This window comes from Rhinopithecus bieti, unplaced genomic scaffold (genome assembly GCF_001698545.2).
Source record: "Rhinopithecus bieti isolate Rb0 unplaced genomic scaffold, ASM169854v2 scaffold_13342, whole genome shotgun sequence".
Lineage (NCBI taxonomy): Eukaryota > Metazoa > Chordata > Mammalia > Primates > Cercopithecidae > Rhinopithecus > Rhinopithecus bieti.
In genome coordinates, this window is record NW_016807690.1 from 1308177 (window position 1) to 1331694 (window position 23518).

The 23518-nt window shown below is 46.9% G+C and overlaps 1 protein-coding gene across 4 annotated transcripts in view; it reads left to right on the top strand.

Moving 5' to 3' along the window:
• Positions 1 to 23518, top strand: part of NTF3 (neurotrophin 3) — a 65346-nt gene that overhangs the window by 35519 nt on the left and 6309 nt on the right. Inside the window, exon 2 of one of the 4 annotated variants that reach the window (XM_017883350.1) lies at positions 22909 to 23019. The exons of 2 other annotated variants lie outside the window; for them this stretch is intronic. The gene's annotated coding sequence lies outside the window, so the exon portion shown is untranslated. The remainder of the gene's footprint in view (positions 1 to 22908; positions 23020 to 23518) is intronic. One more of the 4 variants, XM_017883351.1, reaches the window with a different exon arrangement.

The following is a 23518-nucleotide window of genomic DNA, read 5'->3' on the forward strand; positions in this document are numbered from 1 at the left end:
ACGACTGATGGCCATGGAAGGCTTTGAGCTTGTCTGATTTCCAGGCCCCCATCCCCACCACACTGTGCTGTCCAGCTCACCTGGTGGAACTGGATCCTCTGAGTCCCAGGCCAGGGATCCTACTGTGCTCCTCCATCAAGGAAACCATAGCAGTAACAGCTCCACGAAGGACTTGGCATCTGTCTTACTGCAGCATCCATGCTTGTCTAATGGAACCATGCACCAGAAGTAGCCACCCAAGAAACATTTCCACCAGAAATTTCTCTTTCTAGCTCCCCATTGAGCCTCAGAGAGCTGATAGGAATTGCTCAAGATCACCCAACTTATAAGTGGTAGAGCTGGGACTAAGAGGCAGGTCCCTCAACTTTCAGCCTCCCTTGTGCCCATGTGTCTCAGCGTCCCTGAAGAATATCCAGACCAAGATGGCCAGAAGAGGAACCTGGAAGGGATGTGTGGGTGTCATGCAGCCCATGGCACAGTCTTCAGGCTGAGCTGCCTCCAGCTTGTCATCTCACCAGAGCTTTACATCCAGCCTTGGGAGAGGCCAGCTCCATGACCTCTCAGTGTCATTTAGGAACTTCTTCCTAAATGGCTAACCCAAGTCTGTCTGCTGCATCCTCCAGTGAGATGCACTGTGGTGAGAGCGGCTATTGGCATTCTGCTTCCGTGCTGTTTCCAAAGGTAAACTGAGTATAAATGGAACTACGGCCTGTCCCATTTTGTACAGTTGAGTTCTAAAACCAGCCTGCAAGGATAATGCTATAAGAATGTCCTGCCAGCCCCAAGGGTGTCTTTTACAACAAGTTCTTATTCCCTCATAATTCTTCTGACGAATTCTTCTTTTGATCCAGACTTTCCTAGCCATCATTTCATTCCAGAAGTGGCATGTGTGTGCAAACACTCATGCTTGAGGGGGGACAAGCAAAGGGGATAAGAGGGAAAATGGGAACTTGAAATCTGCTCAAATGTGGTAAAGAAATATATCCAGAAAGTACTGCCTACTCACCAAAATACTATTTGCTTTTTTTATTCTTTCCTGAGTAGAATTTCCTGTTCAAACTTGAAAATGAAAATTCCTCCACTTCAAAATGAACAGGCAAGAAATGCTGTAGGCTGTGTTTCCCGGGGGGGACTCACAGCCATCTGCCCCGAGACTGACTGTCGAATCTGAACTCTGTGTACTTGTTAGTGTTGTTTATGGGAGGGGTGAGGGAAGGGAGGAAGCAACAGGGACCTGCTAACCCTATGAATTCTCCTTCGTACCCTTAAAAAGTCAAGTGCTTGGCCAGGTGCGGTGGCTCACGCCTGTAATCCCAGCACTTTGGGAGGCCGAGGCGGGTGGATCACGAGGTCAGGATTTCAAGACCAGCCTGGCCAAGATGGTGAAATCCCGTCTCTACTAAAAATACAAAAATTAGCCGGGTGTAGTGGTGGGCGCCTGTAATCCCAGCTACTCAGAAGGCTGAGGCACAGAATTGCTTGAACCCAGGAGGCAGAGGTTGCAGTGAGCCGAGATCATGCCTCTGCACTCCAGTCTGGGTGACAAAGGGAGACTCCATCTCAAAAAAAAAAAAAAAAAGTTGGGGCTTGCCAAGTTTGCTTTTTGGGGCAATGGGAGGGAAATTTTAAGAGCTGGTTTCTGTGATCTTTATCACACCTCTTCCTCTGTCCTGCCCACAGGTCAGTGATGGGAATGATAACATTGCATTAAAAGAGAAGTGATTCCCCAGATGTGGACATCTTAGTGCCTGGGAGGCAGACATCTTTAGAGTGCTGGGGGTTCCTCCCAATATCTAACTTACCTGTTCTTAGGACATATCCTCTTGAGTATCTTCTATTATTTTGTTGATTAATTGAGGGTTACAAAGTTGTTACAAAAGCAGCAGAAATTTCGAAAGGAAGATAAAACAGGTAGAAACTGTTATTTAATTGGGGGCACAAAAGCCAGTTCCAGCTTGAGCATTAACCAGCTGTGTGGCCTGGGCAGCTCCCCTGCACTGTTGGGACCATGGTTTCTTCAGCTATAAAGTGAAAGTTGAGGGTTCCTCTGAGTGCTAAAATCTTGCTTCTCTGTGATTATTGTTTTTTTTTGTTTGTTTTTTTGAGACGGAGTCTTGTTCTGTCGCCCGGGCTGGAGTGCAGTGGCCGGATCTCAGCTCACTGCAAGCTCCGCCTCCGGGTTCATGCCAGTCTCCTGCCTCAGCCTCCCGAGTAGCTGGGACTACAGGCGCCCGCCACCACGCCCGGCTAGTTTTTTGTATTTTTTAGTAGAGACGGGGTTTCACCGTGTTAGCCAGGATGGTCTCGATCTCCTGACCTCGTGATCCGCCCGTCTCGGCCTCCCAAAGTGCTGGGATTACAGGCTTGAGCCACCGCGCCTGGCCGATTATTGTTTTTTAAATGCCACTGTCATTTCAAAACACATACACGGGGATCCCCCAGGTGAATGTGGCCTTGTGCTGTATCTGAGAGGTGGAGTCATGCCACTCGGAAAGGCTGTGCTTCCTACAGCTGCCAGTGGCTCTGGCTAGCTCACGAGGGTGGGATTCTGAATGTGCTGGTTTCTTCTCCAAGGGATTGGCCAAATGCCAGATGTTTCCATCTCCCTCCTCTCACCCCTCCTCACATGGCTGTGTCTAAAGAGATTCTTTTGATGCATCCTGTTAGACCTGTCCATTAATCTTACCTCTTTCAAACCTACACATGATGAACGTCCATCCTTGAATTCCGACAAAGATGCGGTATGTTTCACTGTTCAATTTCCAAATCGGAATGAATGTATTTCCCAGCACTGCAGCACAGCGACAAACACACCAGCCCTCCTCAGCTGCCTGTCCTGTTTTCCTCCCTCCTTCCCTTTGTCTCATCAGCGTCTCCCCTGGATTTATCATGCTGTACTCCTTGGACACCCTTGAAAGTGGAGAGAGAATAGTTCTCATTCCCTTTCCCCAAACTCTGTCCTAAAGCACCACTCCCTACCTCCCTACCACGCCTGCCCCTCCACCCCCCCACATTTTCCCTCTGATGAGATTTCCTCTCTGAGGGAATATTTTGGTCCTGTTCTCTGTTCCCAAACAAATTCCCCAGGTCCTTTAAATCTGGTTTCAATCAACATAATCACAGTCTGTTCGATGATATCTACTCTGCCTTGATTTGGTTGTGTGATTCATGCTGCGTCCTCCACCTCCTCAGGCTGTTTTATATATACACACTTAAGTGCACATATATATGTGTATATATTACATAGGATGTATGTATTTGATGTATTGAGAGAGAGAGACATTTTACACCGTGCCTGCAATTACTTTGTATCTTCCTCCAAATCAGTATCTTAATGCATATCACCTAAACTGGATTCGTTTTGAGAACACTAGGGCCTTTTTTTTACTTTTCAAGAACAGCTATCTAATTCTGGGCCAAAAACGAGTTATCAGTTGAGGGCAGGTAATGGAGTTGTATCCAGTGAGGGGGCATTTGCTTCTCCATTTGGTACACTCCTCACCAGTACCATGGCGTTTTCTCTTCAGTCTTCCTGCCTATGCTGTTACGAGTCCTTTCTTGTATTTGAAAGAAAAGATATGAGGCAGCCCAGGGAAAGCTCTGATGGAGGCTATAAAGACAATATGGATGTAAACTAAAAAATGGTAGCTTAGAGCTTAATGGTAGCATCTCAGGATGCTCACCACGTGCTGAATTCTACCAGCCTGACGCCGATGCTGCCCGGGTTATGCTGGGATATAGTGACACAGGACACTCTGCTGGGGGATAGGGAAGATCTCCTCCAACCAGGTGGGTCATCAACACCCATCACTCAGAGGGGAGAGGGGACACCACCTAGAACAGAGAAAGCGGCTGGGCATGGTGGCTCACACCTGTAGTCCCAGCACCTTGGGAGCCTGAGGCGGATGGATTGCTTTAGCCCAGGAGTAAGAGACCAGCCTGGGCAACGTGGCAAAACCCCATCTCCATTAAAAATAGAAACATTAGCCTGGCTTGGGGCTGCACACCTATGGTCCCAGCTACTCAGGAGGCTGAGGTGGGAGGATCACTTGAGCCTAGGGGGTCGAGGCTGCAGTGAGCCATGACTGTGCCATTGAACTCCTGCCTAGGAGACAGAGTGAGATCCTGTCTCAAAAAAAAAAAAAAAAAGACAGGGAGAAGTTGCTGAATCCATCTCATAAATCTATAACAGAAAATTATGGCAAGTTGTGGCTTTTAATTGCCAGAGCTGGGCACTTAAGAGAGAAAAGTCTTTTTGTGAATTCCAAAAATGTCGTTGTATTCATTGAACACTGAAGTCAGGAGGAGTCAGACCATAATGACATGAGAGGCATTTTCCCAAACAGCAGACTAGAAGGGGAGGGCTTGGAATGGGTGACGGCAGAGCTCAGACACATGCTGGGAAGGGAGAGAAGTGGGGGCAGAAAGGTGGCCTGTGTAGAGTCCCATGAGAAAGACAGAACTGCACTGGCAGGCATCTTTAGGGACCCAGGTCACCATGTGGGACCGGTGAACAGTCTCCAGGGCACAGTGATTGTCACAGTGCACAGCCTCATGGGGAAAAGTGCACAGCTTCACTTAAATATAGGTGACATATGGACGTAAGAATTCATGATTAATCTAGAACTAACCCTGACCAGTAAGGCCCAATGTAGAAAAAATGTAGGAACCCTGACCAAACCTTCCTCAAAGGTCACAGATCTTACGGAATGTGTCTTTCTTTCACATTTCAAAATAATAACAATTTTTGAACTATGTATTTTTTAACATTTAACTTTTTATTTTGGGATAATTTTAGACTCATGGCATCCACTGTTTTTTCACTACCCACATGTTCGATTCAGTAAGGTTCCCTGTATTGAAACAAAAAAATGGGGAGAGGGACCTCGTTTCCCTTTGACACTGTTACTTGTTCCTGAACTCGTTTTAAGAGAGACTTCTGGAGTAGAGGTTTCAATGAGAAGAAGCTGCACAGCTGGGATTCTTCCCTTTCTCTGATATGAGGACAGGAGTCCTCTCTCATCTCCGCCAAGAGCAGGAAGCTGGATTAACTGTCATAAGCTCCAGGAGGGAGTGTCTGGTACATCCACGTTTTGCAGCAGGAAAACACCCCCTCACCCTGAAGTTTGATTCCTCAATCCTGTGTCGCAGTCTGAATGCTGAGGCAGAAGTGGGGACATCCGTGTTCCTGGGGCATTCCGCTTGCAGTCCTGGCTGTAACCATCCATGTAGTTCCTGTTGCTAAATCTCTCCTGCCATCTCTTCTTCCCATGGCTGCAGGGCAGGGGGCCATGCCCTCCTCCTTGTTTCCTGTCCCTGGGTGAATGTGCCCCCTGCCTTCTCCCAGGTCTCTGCTGTGGCAGCTGGAGAAGGGGACTGCCGGTGGCTTCACATGGGATTCAGCACTGTCTCTCCTTCCCCTCTGCTCGGCCTGCCCATACGTGTCCAGCAGAGCAGTAAGACCAGAAGACAGAGCATTCCCCTTACCTATGAAGTCAAATGCATGTGTGGAACATGCCACCCAGCCTGCAGGCTCTCTCCAATAAAATACAGCTCATAAGACAAACGTGTAGCCCAGATGATCTGATAAAGTCTATTATTTTGAAATCCATACGTATGTCTCTCAGCCACTGATACCCGCAGAAGCTGCACATGTTGTCAACACCTGCTTTGAGCTCCTTTCCTTCCCACCCTTCCCTTTGGCAATGCAAGTTTCCATTCATTTTCTGCATTACTGGTCTCCTCTCTTCTCCCCTACTACTAGATCTTACAATAGACATTTGAAGTAGTTTATTTGTCCACAGTGTGATTTCTGTTGAGAAACATGGGCTCACCGACTTTTTGGTCTCTTCTAGCACTAGAAATTCCTCCAGTTTTTATAGACTATTTCATGCGCTATTAATGTGGAACAGTCGGCTTTAGACACAGCAATCCACAGGGGGCCCAGAGACCTGGATTCCTATTTCTCCTAGCGTCAACTAGTGGGTGACCTTAGAAATGTCACTTTCCTTGTCAGGCCTCAGTTCCCTTATCGGTCACACAGAAGCACTGTGTGAGTTTGGGAAACTGATACTATGTCGAAAAGTACAAAATAATATGAAAGCACAGATACTCTGTTCCCTCCAAGAATACATCAAGCAAAGGAACTGACATTGCAAGAAGATTTTGAGGAGATGGCTGAATGCACTGGAGCAGGGATTGCTGAGGGAGTGGTGGCTGTTTATTGCACGCATCTTTTTCTGTGTCTGTGCGTTTAGGGGTTCTTCTTTGGAGATAAGGAAAGGGTTCCCGATGGAGAGCAGTGAAGAACAGTGAGAACTTGACATGAAGAGGTTTGTATAGAGGGGAAGACTTCTGGACAGTTGCTTGACTTTGCTCACTGGGCATTTATTTCTGGATCTCTGTAGAATTCAGGGACAGATGTCCCCATACATGTCTGTCTCCCAGAGACGGATCTCTTCCTAGCAGAAAGTAGAAAGTGGGCTTCAGGCATCCTGGAAGTTTTCTTTCTTGGTGGGTAATAAAAAGGCTTGGAGAGAGAGGAGAATCCAGTCTCCCACATGTGCATCTTACCTGCGAGTCTCACGCAGAGATGTCTTACGTTCAACATAGAAAGCAGGCCTGGCAGCTCCAAGACCTTCCTCTGCACACCGTCCATCTTCACGTGGTTTCATTTTGATAATTATGTGGTCTGAGGTCCTGGTCAAGAAAGCATCACCTGGCAAGAAGTGTATTTGGCCAATGGTAAGGTTACCATCTCTATGTAATTAGGCTCCGTAAAGCTTTGTTTGTAAATTTATTAATGGGAATAATTTGACATTTCTACACACTGACATTACCCTCATGGAATGGATAAGAATCTCAAGGCTTGTTGGATGAAAGAAGGGCAGTGGTTGGTGTGATGGGGAAGGAAAGTATAAGCAGGCAGCTAGTGCACCTGAGCATTTGGGAAACAGAACAGAAATCATAGAATGGCAGGCCTAATTCTAGCTCTGTCACCTACTGGCTGTTTGTTATTGGACAAATTATTTACCCTTCCTGAGATTCAGTTTTCTTACATTTAAAATAAAAAAAAAATTTGTCCTCATATTGAAATGAATTGGGTTACTATCGTGATCAACTTGAAAATACACCGAACCGTATAAATGTCAGGAGTTACACGACATTCGGGACCTCCACTGCCACCCTCACTTTCTCCCTCCAGTGGTCACTCACTCTCTGTTCCTCTTCCTGGGTCAGAGCTTCTGTTACTCCAGCCTGGACCTGCCTGAAGCGGGGACCTGCGCTGATCCCTCAAAATGCCGGGTGACAAGGAGGGTTGTCAAGGCTGGCTTGACTGCCACTACTGGTCTCTCTTCTCTTTTGCACCTGTCTTCTCCCCGCTGGGCTCAGTGTTCCTGGGAGGGTGACACTGAGGGAGAAAGCTGTGGCAGGGTCAGAGACCACTGGTTCGCGGGAGTTGGCCTCAGAGCCGGCCTTTTTGCATTGTTCTAGGGAACCGGTGATCACAGATATCTATGTTGACACCTGTGTTAATTTATCCCCAGAGCCATTATTCAGTGAATTTCCTAAGGGGAAAAACATTCTCCAGCATTCTCTTTCTTTGGACCAAGAGAGCACTTTCTCTGAGTTTTACTTGCAAACTAGATATATTCTTGAAAGGCTCCAGCAGCAGAGTTCCTGTCTTGTTTAGTTCAAAAACAGCTCCTGGCCCGTCTCTAAATGGTCTTGCTAAAAACATCTCCTCCCCATCCAAACCTGAACTTAAGCTTCAGACTGCTCTCCTCTCTTTCTGCCACTGTGAGAGACCTATGCCTCTTTTCTCATTGACTTTTGCCTGCCCAGCCCTCCCCAGATCCTTGTGCATCTCCTAAGAAGTACATTCTTTCCACTCCACACACATAATTGTGCAACTTGTGCTAGGACCGCATTAGGCACTGGAGCTATGGATAGCAAGGAAATGTGGATAGCAATGAAAAAGTGGATTTCAGGAACTTGAAATCCACTAGTTACCTAGGGCCACACTGAGTTCCCTGACGTGGTAGGAAGCCCTCCCAGGGCCTTGTCCGTGCTTAGACGCTGTCTTCACAGAGGTGGTTAAGGGGCATTTTGGCCCTGCCCTAGTTTTTACAAGTCCCTGGGTGTTAACTCCTACTTTCTTTTATTTGCAGGTTCTCCAGTCTTACGCATTCTCTCTTATTCCTAAAAATTTCCAATCTAGTGCTGATCCTGTGTTAGAACTGTAGGGCCAGGAAGCCCTGCTGGGGAAATCATGGTCTAGTAGGTGGTGCGTGAGAGAGAGGAGACTCCGGTCCAGAGCGGCTTCTGAATTCTGGGCAAGTCCCTTCCCATCCTAGTGCAGCTATCCTTCCCCGTGTCCTACTGAGCTGCCTTCCTTCTTGTCTCTCCTTCCCAAAGAGAGGCAACCATGCCTTTCTGGGCAGTGGGCAAGGGCTGCTGGAATTGAGATTTTTATTTTTCTCTTTGGCACCTGAATCCTTCCTTTGCAGTTGCTGACATGCAGTTTTGTGTGAGATCACCCATGTCATCCATCATCTTCAGGACACCCAGAAACTCCTCCTCCCACCTCTCTCACCTCGCATATGCATCTTCAGTCCCCTTCTGGTTCACCCTAGTTGGTCTATTGCTCTTGGCCGTGGATAAATATCTTTAAAGGGTACAGGTATCCATGTGGAAGGCCTTCGGAGAAGAGTGAGCATGGAATTTATTATCCAAAGTGGGACACTTGAGAGTGAAAGGGCGAGCTGACAATAATGATTCCAGGACAAAAGCGTATTTCAGGCTTCTTAAGAGCTTCATCCCTTTGATGCAGTGACTTTGTTTCTAGGAATCTTTTATGGAGTACCTACCATGAGCCAGGCACCATTGCAGGTGCTAAGGATATCAAAACACATCAAAAGAGAGCGTATGGTTAAGTAGAGCAGACAGGCAAGAAAAAGGATGGTTGTAAAAGAATGCGGTAAGTGCTGAGAAGTCTTTCTCAGAGACGTGATGTATGAGCAGGGTCAGACAGTCACATAGTAGTTAGCCAGGGAAGGAGAGGGAGAAATTGCCTTCGTGGCACAGGGAGTTGTCAGGGGAGCCCTGGCAGAGGTGAGAGTGTACATGGTGTGTTTGGAAAACCCAGGTCCTCACTGAGGCTGCTGTGCACAGGGAGAGGAGGGCTGGCCAAAGATGAGGCTGGCAAGAGAGGCGCCCAGGAACCAGACGATGCGGGGCAGACGATACTGAGGAATTTTAGCTTGATCTTGGAGGTTATAGAGAAGAACAGAAATTTCTCCAGCTGAGGAATGACCCAATTCCATTCCAGTGCGGGGAAGAAATGATAGGGAAGGCTGGGAGAGGGCAAAATAGGGTCTCAGAAACCATTTAAGAGATCTATTGAAGTAATCCAGGCAAGAGAGGTAGCATGGGCTATAGAGAAAAGGAGGGTGGCTTTTGAAAAATAGGAGGAGGCAGAGTCAACTGGAATTATTAAAGATCAATTCGATGTGAGGGGCAGGGAAGAAAGGCAGAAAGAGGACTCATACATGATTTCTGGTACTGTCTTTTCCCAAGAGAGAAAATCCAAGAGGCCGGAGGAGGAGCAGGGTTTGGGGGAGGATGGTGACTTGAGCTTTAGATATAGCACCCTTGAGATTCCTCTGCAGTTCAGGTGGAGATGTCTAGTAGGCCATGGATGTCCCATGGGTGTCTGTGGGTTTGGAGTGTAGGACGGAGGTCTGTGCCTGGAGATGTGAGCGTAGACGTAGCCACACATCAGCAGGGTGGATGAGATTGCACAATCATATCCTCAGATGAGAAGGGATAGCAGAATGTCAGAGAAGAATATGGAAAGAATGCAAGGGAAGTGCTGGTGGTGGTAGTAGGAAGACCAGGAGAGGTGCCGTCTGGAGGAGGGATCGGGTGTCCAGTGATTCAGAGAGCACGAGGGAGGAGGGGCTGCGGCACGCCTGCCTGACTTGGAAGTGAGGAATGGTGTTCTAGGTGGAGCTCTTTCTTTAGGGACCTGGTGCAGGTGGTGATGATGGACATAGGGAATGCTGCTTTCTGGAAGACAGCGTGTGGCTGGGATCAGATAATGACAAAATTAAAGGACAACTATTTTATTTTATTTCTCTCATACTGGCAACATCTGAACATTATCTACAGAGGAAGGAAAACCTTTAAGGAGGGGTAGGTTGAAAATATGTCTGGGCCAGGCGCGGTGGCTCACACCTGTGATCTCAGCACTTTGGGAGGTTACGGCGGGAGGATCGCTTGAGCCTAGGAGTTTGAGACCAGCCTGTGCAACATGGCAAAACCCCATCTCTACAAAAAATACAAAAAAATTAGCTGGGTTTGTGGCGCTTTCCTGTGGTCCCAGCTACTTGGAAGGCTGAGGTGGGAGGCATCACCTGAGCCCAGGAGATGGGGGCTGCAGTGAGCTGTGATTATGCCCCTGCACTCTAGACTGAGTGACAGATTGAGACTCTGCCCCATTAAAAAAAGAAAAGAAAGGGAGAAAGGGGGAAGGGGAGAAAGAAAGAAAGAGAGAGAAAAAAAGAGAGAGAGAGAGAGAGAGGGAGAAAGAAAGAAAGAAAGAAAGAAAGAAAGAAAGAAAGAAAGAAAGAAAGAAAGAAAGAAAGAAAGAAAGAGGGAAAGAGGGAAAGAAAGAGGGAAAGGAAAAAAAGATAAGAAAAGAAAAACAAAATAAAATAAAAGAAAGAGAAAATGCATCTGAGATGGAGGCCCTGATGGAAGAAGACTTCTGAGGAAATGGGTGTGGGCCCAGAGTGTTGGTACAGGGCCTGCTAGAGAGCGGGTATGATAAGGTCGGCCCTGCCACTCAGAGAAAATTTTGGTTATACTCACAGCGATCGCACTTCCTGGTTGACCCAGGGCAGTCCTACCGTGCAAAATTATTGCTTACACCCCTTTTCACTTTCGAAAGTTGAGGTGATAAAGTATCTGGTCACCTTAAGATAATACATCTAAGGAGATTTGCAGGTGGAGTTAGACAGCTGAGGGAGCTCCCACCTGAAGGACTCTGTGCAGCAGGAGGCAGGATTCTCTGTATGATGTTCCAAGAGGCTTGAGGAGATAGGAGCTGCTGTGAGGGGAGGGAAGACCTAAAATGAGAAAAAGAGCCAATTGTTGATCTACAGTAAGGGCTGAGCAGACCCTTGAGAACATCAATTTGCTGGGCACCAAATAGTTCATAGGCCACATTTCCCCATCTTTAGCAGCGTGCGTGTCTGCTGGGAGAATAGATGTATAAACTGATCTGAGGTTGGGGCTGCACAGGGCAGATGTGGCCGGAGCGTAAGGAAGTGGCTGGAGTGGTGGACCATGAGAATAGCACACCCATAGTAAGCTTTGCACGTGGAGATACTTATTGCAGCATCGTTTATGGGAGCAGAGGATTCAACATAGTAAATGTCCAACAAGGGGGTGTCATCCAGTAAATTATGGCAAAGGAATGTGATGGAATATTATGTGGCCATCAGGATTTTGTTTAGGTAGAATTGTAATACAAGGGGAGAAAGCCTAGATTGTAATAGTGAAATAAGAAAGTTACAGAATGATGTATATTAAACCATCTCCACTATAATGCATAGAAATTTTTGATGTATTTTTAAAAGGTTGGGCACAAATATTCCATAATGATACCTGTGGGAGCCGATAGATGATATATTTTGTATTTTAAATTTTCTTCAACAAGTACATCATATTACTTTTATAATAAGGAAAATCATCTCTCTAGGAAAATTATTTAAGGAAAAAATAAACATAAAAAAGGGTGTATGTAATCACGGTTTAATAGGGCCTTCTCAGAAAACCACTGTAGGGAGTTTTTATTCTCTAGTTTCCCCGGGACGGGGAATATGAGCAGCATGGCCCTAGTGTTTGAAAACGTGGGTTTTGGAATCACACATGCCTGGGTTTGAATCCCAGCTCCAGCTCTGCTAAGCTGAGCTATAGTATTGCCATGGTGTGATCTCAAGCAGGCTACCCTTATTTATGAAATAGAATAATACACATCCCCAGTCTCTTCTTTATAATTCTAAAACCCAAAAAGCCCTGAAAACCCAGAGTCGTTTCTTAAAGTGACAGCAAATTCATTTGGCTGTAAAGCCTAACCTGAATTGAGCTGGTCTTGGTTTCACTTCGGTGAATATATTTTTGCAGTGGAAATATTAACAGGTTTAATCATTGGATGTTCGCTCAGATCTTACAGAGGGTGTGAGATGATATGCAGGGTTCAGGTAAGTTGTGAACTGCAGGATCTGCCTCATAGGGTTATGGTAGAATGAAGTCGGGTTGTGATTGCAGGGTTCTCAGCACAGTTCTTGCTGGAGAGTAAGTACTGACAAAGGTAGTTTTCATCACTATTGATGCTATAATTATTCGTGAGCCTTCAGGAGTGTGTAATTTCTGCTTGCCTCTCTTCCCTCCATTTCTTTCTTTATTAGGATGCTTGAGAAGATTGAAGTATCACATATAATGAGAATTTAGGATGCTATTGTTTAGGACATGGGAGGGCAAAAATGGGAACTTCCAGCAGGGACATTCTCCTGCTTCTTTTCTTATTCCAGATTTCTCCTCGCTTTCTGGGGCATTAGCTGTAGGACATAATGCACATCAACGGGACACCCAAATACTGGAAGAGCTAATGGAAGAGTAAGCCTTACTCCCTCGGTGACTGCTTTAGTCTCAAAGCACATGTGTTTATTATAAAATGGGAATGTATTTACACCATAGTTGCTGTACATTTAAAGGTTTACTGTGCTTTAAGCTAAAACTAGCCTTATATCAGATGTGTTTTTAATTGAAAAGTGGCTATTTACTGCTTTCCATAGGAATCCACAGTAAGATTTTTCCATTGCAAACCTTCCTAGTATCTTTAACATGCAATTCAATTCACAAAAGTTGATTTGCCATCCACGTTTTTCAGAAGCCTAAATAGAGTGCAAACTGAGGCCCACCTGCAAGACTACAGTTATTACTTCCTCCTTGTTCTTGGAAGCATCGTGCATTGTAAATTCTGTTCGTGTGGCATCAACCAACTGCATTATTAACATCACCAGGAGGAATTAAAATGTATCATGTTGTAGGATCAAAAGTTTCACATTCTGAACCATTGCCAGCATAAAAAGAATGTCCAGACCCTTCCGTCTGACTACAGTCGGCAGGGATCCCCGCCCCAGCAGCCATGTGACTCACTTCCATGGTGGTGAGGGTCACTCGTGGCTTACACAGGCCTGTGGCCCGACAGGCCTCCCTGTGGGGCAGCATTTAGCTTTTTCAACACCACCCTCAGGTCTTGAAGGAACTTTTTGGAGTTTCCTCTATTAAACCTGGTTTGAATGTGGTCGTTTAGACTGCACGTCTAGAAACATTACAGCATTGTTAGTAGTAAACTGAGACAAATCTTCAAATAAACGACTCTAACATTTTGCACATCGGTCCAGTGGCAGAGGAGCTCGTCTATTGCCTCTTAGGAGGGCTCTAATCTCTTTCTATTTCAGCTTATCAGGTCCTCCTTGTCCCCTACTGTATATGCCCAGCACAATGTCAGGGCACATTTCTGCACAATGGATTCCAACGGATCCTCCGTGTTAATCCATTCGTTCGTGCCAATTGCAGGGTTCCTTGCCAAGCCCATCAGCACACTCGGAGCTTCTGAAGTCAGATACCTCAATTACATTCCTTCAGTTGTCTTATGAGCCCCTCGTGCATCATCCAAACTCATCATCAAATATATTTTCCTTCGTTATTGTTGTCATTTTCTTAATACCAGTCTTGTTGGAAAAGGATTGTTTTAGATACAGTTTTGCCTCACTTGTTTCATCTCCAGAACACAATCCATCTATAGACTAAATAGAGCCAAGATTTGCCGGAGAGAGGAGATAGCGGGTGAGGCTGGGGAAGCTTCCTCTGGTTAGAATTAGAAAGAAGTGGATGCAGAACTTGGGCCAATAATGGATCCGTCCATCTCCCTAGTCAAAAGGACATTCTTGCAGCCAGAGGTGGTTCCACTTTGGAAATGATCTATTTTGTGTAAACCGGTGCATCACAGATACTGTTAGGGTATCTAACAGATGCTGATAAAGCGTGGTCTGCATTTTGTAGATATGAGGGCTCTCCCTTAGGTTTACAGCCAGATGAAGGAGCTCCACTTATTTGGTGATCACAAGCATGTGGCCCACCCTGCTGGGCTCTAGGACTTCGAAAATAGAGAAGGCTATCCTTTAGGAAGACTGTAGGATCAGGAGTCGGGAAGCAGAGACTCTGCTTGTAGTTTTACATCTAGCAGTGACAACTTTGAGCCTATCTCTCACCTACTCTATGCCCTGGATTTCTTGGCTTTAACATAGCAAAAGCCTCTCTTTATAGTTTTCCTAACTCTGTCTCTCCCCCAAAAAGCTGGAGATGTAAGTTTTAAATTTCAGTCCTTGGCACAGAGTAGGTGTTCAATCTCTCATCCTTCCGTCCTTCAAGATAGCTGATGGCTCAGCCATGTGTGTCCTGGACAGGGCTCGCTGTGTCTTTTCTGAAAGCCCTGATGCTCTCAGGCTGGCCTCTAGGTCTCACGTCTTCCCACTTGTTCCTAACTCCAGTGTTAGGCTGTGGGCTTTGCCTCACTACCTGTTTCAAGGCGGCCTCTGTTTGGTCCCCAGAGCATTCCTGGGAGTCTGAGGCCTTTCAGGATTCCTGTGCTCTCAAGGAAGAAGAACTAGAGCAGCTCTCAGGCTTCCTTGGTCTATTTAAAGTCATCTTCATCGCTTCCTGTGCAGCCCCTCCAGAGCTGTTGAACGCCACCTTTCTCCTCTTTCGGGAAATCCACAAAACCTTGCATGGGGTTGTGCTCTGTGTGGTTTTCCAGCATCAAATTCAGTCATCAAAAGATGCATCAGGAGGGTGGAGGGGGTGGCGCCTGGGGCGAGGGTCAAGCAAGGAAGGCTAGAATGTCTGTTTGCATTCGCAAAGGGAGCATTGGAAGTTAAGGTGGAAAAAAAATCCCACCGGCCTTTATTTACCACAGTGGGTAGCCTCGGCAGGAGGGGGAGCTGGGTGGGAAAGGAAGACAATAGAACGCTGTGTTGCCTTGCTGTAAAAGCTTGCTCTAAGCAAATAATGCGGCAAGCTCAGTCAGAGCCCTGCTCAATTAGCCCCAGTGCTTAAAGGAGGGTCTCCCTGCAGCTGTTGGCGGCGGGCGGGCTGGAGCAAAGTTAGGAGCACTCTGGGGCACTCGGGAGGCGAACCTGCAGGCATATTGCATGGGAGCTGACCAGGGAGGGAGACCAAAGGACCCTCCAACCTGATCCCAGTCCCTGCTTCTTGAACAGAGGGCTACGGAGGAGGTTGGTGAGGTCACTCTGGGGAGAGGCAATGTGGGGAGACCACGGAGGAGGTGACCAGAAAAGTGAGTGCAAACGTTTCATGCCAAGAGTGACCGACATATGGAACGTGTTATCCGGAAGGGTTACAGGCTGGAGGAGCTCCTAGAGATTTTCAGGGGTGGGGTAGGGGAGGGGAAGCCTTCAGAAACTCAAGGAGGTTTCTAAACAAAAGGAATCTGAGAAGGGTTGGAGAAATAATGAGAAATGCAAACTTGACCCAGAGTTTCTCCTTCCATCTCACAGCTTCTCCCCTGCCTGTCCTCACATGTTTCCAGTTCATGGGGACCGAGGAAGGCCACTGGAGCCCTGTGCCTGACTCCACGTGCACCACACTGGGGGTGTGGGCGGTGGGTGAGGAGGACCCAGAGAGCTGACTCGCTCCTCTGTGCTAAAAGGGACCCAGAGAGCGAGAGCCCTGCCTGGCTTTAGACCCGTGTGGACGACAGCAGGCTGCTAACACCGGGATGGTCTCTGGATGATTTACTCCGGTTCCTGCCCTTGCTAGAGAAGCAATCTGATGCCGGTCTGAGACTGAAAAACAGACTTGTCCAGGGACTCACAGTGGCCAAAGGGGAGGCTGGGAGTAGATGCAGGCTCTTGATCCCTTCAGCTTTTTGGCACCTCCCCTTCTCAGCATCCCTCGCCCAGCACACCACGCACACGTGTACATACACACACAGACACACACACCAAACAGAGGCACACAGAATAACACCACACCCGCATGCACACATACACAGACACACACGCAGCACAGACACACATAAAATAACACCACACACATACTCAAACATACTGTATAACGCTATACACAAGCACACACACTCAGGAATAACACCACACCACATGCCCACCACACAGAATAACTGACACACATGCACATCCCCCACCCCGCCTGGAAGACACACACCAGAATAGCGCCACACATACGGGCACACACAAGGACATACACACACCACACATGCAGATACACACCAGAAACATGCACACACATGACTACCACACCACACACGGAATAACACCACACCCACGCAAATATACCACACACACACAGAATACCACCACCACACATGCACACATGCATACAGACATAATCACACCACACTAACATACACCATGCACACCAGTCACACCACACAGACACCCAGAGATACCACACACACATGCACCACGACCGACCCACCTCACAGAATACATATATCACACACCGCTACAAGCCCACACAGAATAACCACACATACAGACACAGACATACCCAGACATAACACGACACACAAACACCCAGAGATACTCACAGAATACCCACCCGCACATGTGTATTCTGTGGCGTATAGACGTACACCACACAACAGAATAACATCACACACCCACACAGCACAGAATAACACCCACACACACGAATAACACCCCACCATATGCCACGATCAGAGACCTTACCTGGACATATACACGCACTGCATACTGACACACACCCATGCATACTTACACACTGCACATGCAGCACACAAGCCATACATACCAGACATCACACGATGCATACATATACACACAACCACAGACACACCCAGGCTTACACAGACACCACACACAACATACAGATATGCACACAACACACACGCGAGCACGACCCACTCACAGGGCATACATGGCACGCTACACATATCTACACACAGACCCATTGCAGTCTACCAGATACTGCGCACATACAACACACACACACAGACACGCGTAGACGTGTGTACGTGTGCATGCATGTGCGCGCGCACACACACACACTCACACACACCCACTGCCTGACTTGTTTCCCACAAGACAGGTACTGGCTTGTTGCTTGTAGCCTTCCTGTCCCAGCCCGTGTTGGCCAGGGTGCCAGGCACTGCCACCCCTCTTGGGACAAGGTACAGGTGGCCTGTGTGATCACGGCCTGTTCCGAGAGCCTCTTCCTGAGCCGGGAAGTGCTCTGTGACACTGAGTGCCCGTGTCTTCGTCTTTCCAATGTGCTGGGACTTGGCCACCTGCTGCATCTACAGCACCCGCGTGTTCACTTCCCTGGCAGTAGGAAGAAATGTAGGTTAGTGCAGGGAGGTCACTGGCTTTGGGGATGGTGGTAGGGTGGAGTGGTCTCTCATGTGAATGGAAGTGCACATGTCCTCTGGACTTGCAGCAATGCTGGCTTCAGAGGGGCCTTCTCTGCCACCTTTCCAGTTTTCCCCAACCAGGCAGAAGAGCCACCGCCCAGAGTCTTGGGCTCAGCTGAAACCCCCTGTTCAAATAAGAGACCCCCCTTTTCACTGTATCTCTCTCTTCCTCCCAACTCACTGCCTCTCTCTCTCTGTCTCCCTCACTCCCTGTCTCTCTCCTCTCTTCTCTGTCTCTCTGCCTCCCTCTCTCTGTCTGTTTCTCACTCTGTATCGCCTTTTTTCTCAATCTCTGTATCTCTCTCTCCTCCTTTCTCTTTATCTCTCTGTCTCTCCCTCTGTCTTTCTCTCTGTGTGTTTTTATTTTTCGGTCTCCCTGCATCTCTGTTTCTGTCTCCCTCTCTCTTGGTTCTGTATCTTTGTCTCCCTCTCTCCCTATCTCTGTTTCTCTGTCTCAGCCTCTCTCTGTCTCTGCATCACTGTATCTGTCTCTGTCTCTCGCAGTCTCTCTCTGTCTCTGTCTATGACTCTCTCTCTCTCTACCTGTCTCTCTAGCACTCACTCACCCACTTACCTGAAGTCTCCATGAGCAGTGGGTGGCTTTGCCTCTCTGCTTCGCCACTTGGCAGTCAGACCCGTGGGACTTGCAGACCCTCTGCTGGCGCACACCTTCAGGAGATCAACAGGGCCAGGGCACTCCCATGTTCTTCAGGGTTCCAGCCCCGAGTACTTGGTAAACACCAGTAATCGTCCTAGAGATCCACTGTAGATTCCTCATCCAGGTACTGAATCAGGCCCTTTTGAGCAAATTTAATGGAATGACCTTGGTGACATTACAAGATGACACCTCATCCCCTGTAGTCTCTTATTGATGGGCATGTAGGTTGATTCTGTGTCTTCGCTATTGTGAGTAGTGCTGCAGTGAACATATGTGTGCATATGTGTCTTCATGAGAGAATGATTTATAGTCCTTTGGGTATATCCCCAGTAATGAGATTGCTGGGTCGAATGGTATTTCTGTTTTCAGGTCTTTGAGGAATCGCTTAGGTCTTTGAGGAATCGCATTTGCGTTTTCAAACATCATGGAGAACACAGATCTTGAGGATGTGCAGGAACAGGGAGACCAAGGAATGAAAAAGCCATCAGGCTGGAGGTGAAGTCACCCAGAGTGATGGCAGGTTTATGGACGGAAAGGAAAACGCTCTGGTTCCCGGTGGCCATGAGGAAGGTGGATGCCAAGAGCTGGTGCTACACAGACACTTGTGAAAGGAAGAAGGGAAAGAGTCCGCCTCCATGGGCTGCCTCCATGGGCTGAGTAGGGCTGCTGGGGCCTCAGGCCTCTCACACAAAATGTCAGACATGCTGTGTTGGACAGGCTCACCTGGGACCCCTGTGCCTCCCCCAGGAAGCCCTATTGATAGGTGTGGGCAGGCTTCCCTCCATGTGTCCTTAAATACACTGACTGCTCTGTGTGTGGATGTGGATTGGCAGCATAGGGCTGGTCATTTGGAGGGCTGAGCTTGGTTCCGGATCTTGTACTGATTGATTGATTGATTGATTGATTGATTGATTGATTGGCTTTTGGGCAAGTCACTTTCCCCCCATAACCTTTCCATTGTATAATCCTAATAGAGTTGGATGCCAGTTGCTGGCACCCTGGCTTCACAGGGACACAAAGAGGACCAGAAAATTCGGCTGATAATAATAATTTCTTCTCTATTTGGTCTGGAGAAGAAATGACTCAGAGCTGGTACAGGATAATAGAAGCATAAGGTATGTCAACTAGAAAGAACCTTTGAAATACTTTAGTTCAAGAATTCTAAACCTAAAATCTGTGGGACACTAGGATGATTTTTACGGATTCTTTGAATCACCTTGAAATTGTTTGCAATATTATTTATGTATGGGCACATGTGTGGTGGTTTAGCAGAAGGATTCCTTAGCATTGATTACATTGTAAAAGGGCCAGTGATCATAGAACAATTAACACCCCAGCATCATGTTATGTGATTCATAACTGAGGGGTCTGTGCAGATGGGATTTGGAAAGGTGTGAGTCCTTTTTATCAGTTGTCACTGTGTCTGGGGTCACGATTGATATTTAGTAGGTGTGGGCCTGAGTTGCATGCATGGGGGATAAAACTGAACAATAAAAAAACTGTCCTGTTCGAAATCCAAGTAGCACCCCTGTGAAGAAACACTGCTCAGGAACTGAGCCCCCCAAGATGCACAGTGATTCTCCCTTAGCCACAAAGCTCATTAGTGGCAGAGTTGGTTTTTATTAACAGATCAAAACAGGGGATGTGCCAAGAACCTACATTATTTTGTTTCTCATCATCAGCTACAAATATGCTGCAATCTGTGAAAACAAAAGAATCAGAAATCTGTCCCACCTTCAACGCTCCTGCCATTTTTTTAAAATGAATCTTTGGCTTCTTGGTTGTTTTTTACCATCAACTAAGAGAAGAGGAAAGGAATACTTTACATTTGGAGAAAGTAAACCATAAACAATTGATTCCAGTAGCCCCATATCACATACATGTGCTCTTCAGTTACTGTGAATTGGTGAGGCAAGCCTTAGACTGGAAATTTCCCCTTTACGTTTCAGAGGATCTGTCTTGAATGTCTCTTACTTTACAAAGAAAGAAACATTAATATATCAGCATGCTGCTTGCTACCTAGTTCACTGCAATGAAGTGGCGGGTGCCTTAGACGTTGGAGTGAATTGAGAGATCTTCTGCAATATCAGCTAAGAGTTAGGCCTGTGGGATCACAGAGACAGGGGTTTGTTCCTGGGCTCTGCCTCTCAATTGATGTGTCATCTTGAGAAAAAGTACTTAATCCTTCTGAGCCTCAGTTTCCTTGGCTGAAAAGGGGATAATAATCGTATCCACAAGGATTAATTGAGATCATCCCTGTGAAGTGTTCCGCACAGTCTAGCATATGGTGAGGCTCAATAAATGTGAGCTGTTCTTACAAGCAATTATTATGACTTGCATCTGTGATTAAAGACAGCCTGGGGTTCAGAGTGTTTGTGCCAAAACTGCTTTCAGAGGACAAGCTCTGGGTTGGTTTTTCAGTCTTGCCCAGCTGCCCAGAAAGAGTCACTGGAGTGTTTTGGGTTGGAGTCATTGTGTTTGTTAAGTGTCTATCACACACTCCAGTTTTGATGGAAGATTGGTTTTCTTCCTGTGTGCACATCCCCGCATCACTACATGAGTTGGTGAGAAGAGACTCAGAAAAGCACCAGACACATGTTTCTTCTGCCTCAGTTCCCGAGTCTGTAAAAGTACTCAGAAGCATGATGACGGTCACAGGGAACAGAGGGGAGAGACACCTGGAGGAGCAAAAGACAGTCCCAGCTGTCACAGTCTTCGGACGCCATGGTTTTCCGGACAAGGGATCCAGACCAGACCAGCAATCAATATAGCTGCAGACCAGTCAATACTCCTCATTCTTGTGAAAGGCAGTTGGCTGTGTGGCAGCAGGGAGACATGAGGGGCCATATTTGACACAGGCCTGATGGCCAAGTCTAGAGGAGTTAGCCTGCCATCTGACCACACTTTCTGCAGCCAAGTCCTCTGGGGGCCAAACCAGTATGGTTTGACTTTATCCTGGACTTGCTGCTATAGTTGATGCACACAAAAAAGTTCTGGCCATTGCCAAGCCAACTGTGGTCTTGGTTTGGAAGAGTAAGAACTGAATGGAAGGCATGCTTTGGGATTTCCCTTAGCCTCCAACCCTCAAGAAGAAGCCAACTTATTTCTTCTGCCATTTGGAGACTCATGCTTGTCTGGGTGGATAAGATAAATACTTTCATCATTGCCATCATTATTATTAATTATAATTATTGAAAATCAATTACTCAGCACCCCCTACCTTGTAATGGTATCACTTATTGTTGTATAGCATTTTGCAGACAACGTATATGCTTGACCATAAACTCAACTCGACCATAATCATAAATTTAAAACAAAAACATTGACGTGGGCAGCTATTCTCTGAGGCCAAAGTTATTATTTAATGCCAGCTGCACTTTCAGCTGTCTATGTGGCTGAAGCAGCTTCCCCTTGTGTGTTTTCACACTTACAGATTGGAGTAATCCAGACACAGAAAATGATACCAAAATTGAAATGTTTCTGAACATTAAATGATTCCATAATTTGAAAATAGTTTCAAATTTTTCAAAATTCAAAAATTTGAATAGTTCAACTAGAGTCCGTCCTCACCTCAGGTAGTTACATGTTGTGTGTGTGTGTGTGTGTGTGTGTGTGTGTGTGTGTGTGTAGGCCCACAAACCCATGCATGCACACCTGTATGCACAGTGGTGGATGAGTGTGAATTACCAAAACAAAGACGACTAAATGCAGGATAACACCATGATGGCTAGTAGCCAGATAGACTCAGATTTTCTCTGAAGGATCCTTCTTAGTCCACCCCCCGCTCCATGACATGGGAGTTTGTGATATGCAAAGGATAAAGTAAACCTGAGTTTCCTGGGGCTTGTGTCGGCATGCCAAGCTCCTTTAAGATCTCTCTTTGCCAAGACGGGGCTAAGCCAGAGGCTTCCTTGGCCTGGGGAATAACTGTCGTACCTTCCTCCCTGGAGCAGCTGGTGCACACTGTTTTGACGTGTGCCATGCCTTCCATCTTTCACAGCCCGGAGCCAGAGGAGGGTATGCTTTAAACAATGTGAAATTCCTCTCCTAACAGCTGTGCAAAGGAAACTCACAGCTTTCTACCTCCATCTCGGTCCACTTGGCTTTCTTTGGGGATAGAAAGCCCTGTTCAGGGGTCCCTGTTCCTCACTTTCTGGCCTTCAAAAGGACCAGTTTCAGTACCTCCTTTCTTAGGGAGGCGAGTCAACCTTCTGAGGTTCTCTGTTTTATTTTATTTTATCCTAGAGTATGCCTCTCTGTTGACTGTGTGTCTTGTCTCATTTCTGCTGAGAAGCCAGCATCTCCTGAAAACTGAGGGCCTTGTCCTATTTCAGATCTTGGGCCGAGGATTGACCATGTGTGTTAGTCAGTTTCAGAGCCCTGAGTTTTAAGTACTAAGTTTTAAGGAGAGGAACAACAGTAGAATTAGGTATCTTAAAGAACAGGATAGGAATCCGCATCTGCCTCTTCTCTCACCTGGTTTGACACTACATAGATGCAGACCTGTTCAGAGTTCAGGGATTGTCTCATGAGGCCTCACCAAATACCAACAGATAGAGTAGCTGTTTCTCCTCTAGCTCCCTGATTGCTTCTGGTTTTCCGTGACTTTAGAGCATGCGCATCAGCAGGTTTTGGGGACCATCTCTGGCCTGCTTTGTGATCTTGGCTCTGTTCCTCAATTTATGTCTTTTTTGTGCTCCATAAGACAGGGAGTTTCATGGTTGCCACTACCTGAGAGGTGCTGAAGTGAATGAGGTGGAGGACGCAGAGCTAGCAGGGAAGAAGGTGCCGTGGAAACCCACACAGCTTTATTCATGTGAGCTCATTTCTCATTTACTCCTTGTAGCAATTCCAAGTCACCCCCTCCCTTCATCCCCTTCCAAGCATTTCCCTCCCTTGTTGGTTTTGGATCTACCGTGCCCCCGGTGAGTTAACCTACATGTTTTAGTTTGAATCTAATCATGCTATTTCCAGGTTGCCAACCCCCGTGGGTGCTTCAGCCTAATTGGTCTGTCCTCACTGGTGTCTGCAGCACCTTCCCTTTGAGCTTCATCTGTGCATTTTAATTAATCTGCCACTTTTTCCTCCCTCCTGCTTCCGGATCATTAATAAAGAGATTAACCAAAACCAGACCAATCCCCAGTGGAGGCTCCACCAGGATCTCTCTCTCCCAGCTCCCAGCTTTGCCATGGGTCAGAACATCTTCATGTGGCCCCACTGACTAATTTTGAGGCCTCAAGACCTATGTTCAGAACAAAGCCAGTGTGAATTAATTTTGCAATTAAGATTTGGGGAACAAGCATAGCCAGTCTTTT